The following is a 4,874-nucleotide window of genomic DNA, read 5'->3' on the forward strand; positions in this document are numbered from 1 at the left end:
GAAACTTCCGATGCCCTTTAAAAGTCCAAGTTCAGCCCCAATAGGAAAGGGGTGGGGTGTGAGAAGGGGTGAAAAATAAAATTTCAAAAATGACAGATATAAGACTCTAATCTACAGTTTTCAAGATCACTGGGATGAATAGAGACACTCCAAATGCCCTTCAAGTCCAAGCTCAGCCCCAGTAGGAATGGGGGAGTGAGAAGTGGTGAAATATAAAATGTCAAAAATGCTGGGCAGTGTAGCTGAAGCAACTATCTTAACAGGAATGAGAGAGAGAAAGGGAGAGAGAGAGAGAGAGATTTTGTTGGTTGTCATTCAGAGATTCTCCGGGCAGCAACAGGTTGGTCAGCTAGTGAGTTTATAAATGGATAAGGTTACAAGAAGAAAATGTTACAATGTTACAAAGAAGTGATAGTAAGGGAAGTAGCTCGGCACCCTACTCTGGTTTGAGTACCAAATTACTCAATTAAAGTGGGGCACTGTGCCATATGGGCACACATGCCAGGGGAGCTCGTTGGCTCCAGTAGGTTACCTGGATGTTCTACGCCGTTGACTTTTCTTCCTCAAATTTCTCTTAGGTTGATGGTTCAGCGTTGTAGGAGGGGTCAGTGGAACCCAGCCCAGGGAAGGTGCTGGAGTGCCACCTGCTCTAGCTGCTGCAACAACTGAAGCAAGGGCGGTGCCACCAATTTCTATCATTTGCCGTCACAGTTCCTTGATCTCTGCCACCAGCAGAATCTTGTCTTCTGAGGATTAGGAAAGAAAAGAAGAAGTAGTTGTGGGCATGAGAGGTTCGCAGGTTACAATGACCAACTCAGGTACTGGTTGCAAGGACACACCAGGGGATGAGCTTCCGAGAAGAGAGGTGGGCCATACTAGGATCTCCTGACGAGAGAGCTTTGGTGTGCTCTGGCACTGGCACTAAGGCAGGGCCAAGCACAGGAATTAAATTTGGAAAGGGCTCAATGCTTGGGATGGATGGAGCCTGGCACTGCTCAGGGCACTAAAGTGGCCCTGGCAGGGACTTTGAGGCAGGTCTGGGAGAACTATTAGTGCCTGATAGAAACTGTGTGGGGGCAGGACCCCTGGGTCATCTTCAGTTAGGTGGGGACAGAGAGTCCTGTCCCAGGAGGGGGTCATAGCCTCCAGGAAGGTACTTGGCTACTGCAAGTGTGCAGATCTTGGTTCTGTGAGGCCTGGTGACCCTCAAACGAACTGTTGGGAGAGTCAATTTTACATGATTGATACTCCCGATGGTGATGAGTTGGTTTCTCAACTTTAGCCCCATAGGGGACCTTGCCTTCCTGTATCAGGGAGATTTGCTCGCCAGTGTCTTCAAATGCCTTGACTGGTGTGCTGGGTATTAACCTTGAGAGGCACCACAAATATAGAACCCTCGGCTGGAGGGCCTAAGGATGGATAATTGGTAACTGCCAGTGTAATGGTGGGTGTAGTTGCTTTGCCAGAGCAATCTTCTAGTTGGTGGAGTCCCATTAGGTTTTGCTGGTAGTGCAATAAAAGTTGTTGAGTCCCCCTTTAGGAGCTGGGGAAGATTATTGATAATGCTTGGATTGATCAGAGGGAGCCAGTGCAGTGGCTCCCCTTTTAGATCGGCATTGGGATTCCAAGTGCCCTTTCCTTTTGCAATGAGTGCATATAGGAGGTTTAGAAGATCGCCCATTCTTTGGTTTGGCTGGCACTGAGGTGTGAACAGAATGGGTGATCTTCCGATTCAGGGAACTGGCGGAAGGATAAAAGGTGTCCCAATCATCTGCTAACCGGCAGCACTCAGCAAGTGCCTTGGGACGTTCCTCACTTAGGTAGGTAGCTAAAGGACTTGGGGCATGGTAAAAGAAGTCTTCCAGCTGCATTTGTTCCAGGAGGTCCTCGAGGGTTGTGATCTCGAGGGCGTCTATCCAATACTTAACAGCAAGAATTTTGTGGTAGGCCCAGTCTACCCAAGTTTGACCAACTCCTTTTGGTAAGCTGCGCCACTGCTGACTCCAGCGTTCAGGAGTGATTTCATAGGCTTTGAAGACAGCCTTTCTGACTTTTCCAAGGTCCTCCTGCTCACCATTGTCTAAGGAGCTGAAAGAGACCAGTCCCTTGCCACTCATATGTTTGGCAAGGATCAAGGAGATCTCTGCTTCGGTGTGGTTGCTGAAGATGTGTTCATTCATTTGAGCCATGTCTCAGGTTCTGAGTCATTCCACTTTGGGAGTAGCGAACTTATGCTGTTGAGGGTGGGTTGAGGAGTTGCTGGAGCAGGATGCTCAGTCCTATGTAGGGCAAGTGCCATGGCACTCTCCTGGTGGTACTTTTTGAGCACTATCTCCTGGTTTCACTGACTTTCCCTTCCTTGTCTTTCCAATTCAGCTCTTTTCTCCTGGGCCAAGACTAATTCAAACTGTCTGTTTCTCCTTCCTTCCAACGGCAGCCTCCTTCTCTTCTCTCTCCTTCTTAGTGGCAGCCTCCTGTTCTTCTCTCTCCTTCTTAGCAGCAGCCCCCTTCTTTTCTCTCTCCTTCTTAGTGGCAGCTTCCTTCTCATCTCTCTCTATCATAGGAGCAGCCTCCTTTTCCTTTCTCTACTTCTTGGCTGCAGCCTCCTCCTCCCCTGTTCGTGGATCCACATGTTCAGTTGCTCCCCCCCTGAGGGTCAGCCCCCTCATGATTTCCAGGAAGTTCTTGTAGTCTTTGGCAGACATGTTGCTGCAGCTGTTGTGGGCTCAAGGTTCCAAGCAAGGTGTGAAGTAGGTAGGTGGCAGACTGTGCAAGCAATTGCACAGTATGGGAATGACACGGCTTTTGTCAGGGTATGGTAGGCTACTCAGTAATGGGAGTGCTTCATTTGGCAAGGTGGCACTGCCACTAAGTTGCGAGGTCGTTCTGAAGAACTAGAGTGTGGTTCCGTAGGGTGGAAATGGATGGCACTGGGCCGGATGCTAATTGGAGTAATTTGGGTGAGGGCCTCCAAATACTGTACAGTGCTCCCTTATAAAAGAGGTGACACTGGGAGCATTCTTTGAGCGAGTAGGTGGCACTCGAGGGCCCAGTGGGGTTACCAGAAGTACAAGTAAGGTGAAGGATACGCTGGTGGCACTTAGTGCCTAGAGGCACAGATGCAGGTTGTGTTCTGATACACAGTAGTGGTGGTGGCACTTAAGGTGCCAGTGGTCCAGAGAACCAGATATGTGGCACTCATGGCTTGAATGGAGTGGAGACATGTAGCAAACTTTGTGGGAAATGCAAAATCTGTGGGCACTCAATGTGTGGTGAAACCACTTGGTCAGTTATGCAATAAGCACACTGGTGGGAATACTCAAGGTGTGAGTTTCTGATAACACGGCCCAAGTTACGGCAGTTAATGTACACACAGCAGTCACTCATTTGCCAAGTGCAGGGGTGATGTTCCAAAGAACGGTTTGTTGGTTCTGAAGAATGGTTGGTTTGTTCTAAAGAACTGGTTGTTTGTTCCACAGAACAATTGGTTTGTTCCAAAGAATTATTGTTTTTTTCTAAAGGTCGGTTTGTTGCTTGCACACAGATGCGAACTGCAATAGTGTAAAGGTTAATGTTTGTTCAGGAGAACTTAAATGAGACACTGTGAAATGGTATGCCGGTGTGTATGAGTTCAATGAACTGGGTTTGTGGAACTAAGTAGTGAGGACTCGTTAAAGAGAATCAAGTAAAATATGCTCTTGGCACCCACTATCTGAATTGCTTGGCCGTGGACGGTAACACGGAAATAAAAGGTGTGTTAGTGCTGATTTTGATGGAGTATACGCGTTGACAGGTTTACGAGAAGATCGCAGTAGTTTTTGAGGCAGAACTGACTTCCATTGTTTATTGGCTTATATTCATAAGTTAGGTTTGTTTTAGCTAAGTAAGTTGTAAAGCAATGGTTAGTATAACAAATAACAATGATCACAATATAAAATGTTTACACTGGTAATGTTACTATAATTTAAGCGTTTAAAGCCTTATCTCAGATGTACTGAATGTATCATCAATGAATGATTATGCTTGTTAAAGAGTGGATTCTTATTAAAGAATTGGCATGGTTGGTACAGTTTGCAATACTATCATAAATTGCAGACAGTTACGTAAGCAAATATCTTGCATATAACAAAAACAAAGTTAAAATGACTTTGTAAAATTGCATGGTGATCGTGTTTATGTGAGAGGGAGATATGTCAAGATCGTGGGATAGCTAATAGCTAATGATAGCTGACAGGTACTCAAAATGGCAGTTCACAAAATGTCAGGTAAGGCTGATGAGTGTGTGTGTGTGCAAGTTGGCTGTCGCAGTCAAAACAAAAGCAGATGTAGGCGTGAGGTGAGGCAGTGACTCTCACTGTCACAACAAAACAGATGTACGTACGAATGCTTCTCTGTTTACGAGATACAGAATGAACTACCTTTCTGTCCTGAATCATAAGCATATGTGATAATTTGCAGTGACTAGGATTTTAAAGTGTAACATTAATTCTCCTACAAGCAAAACCAGGTGGTAAGGAAGATGGGTTGGTGGGGCAGAGCCTGTGAGCAACTCTGTCACTACCAAATAAAGGTTGCTACACAAATAGAAAGAAATTTGGCACCTTTCCTTTCGAGTTATCGCTGTTCACTTCCTGGCTAAATTCCTGACTAACTGAGTCATGAAATTTGCCAACATTCAGTAGCAATGGTTCGTGACTAATCTACCTAAATGGCAACACTACTACTTGAGCGGAGTGAATGGAGTTCCTATCTTTGAGTCCCATTCGGCTCTTATGAATGCATACAGTATAAACTTCTGGAATTTTAGAGTTCTTACCCACAAACTTACCAACATCAAACGTTAAAATGGATACTTGAGCTGTATAACATCTGTC

This window comes from Macrobrachium rosenbergii, chromosome 21 (genome assembly GCF_040412425.1).
Source record: "Macrobrachium rosenbergii isolate ZJJX-2024 chromosome 21, ASM4041242v1, whole genome shotgun sequence".
Lineage (NCBI taxonomy): Eukaryota > Metazoa > Arthropoda > Malacostraca > Decapoda > Palaemonidae > Macrobrachium > Macrobrachium rosenbergii.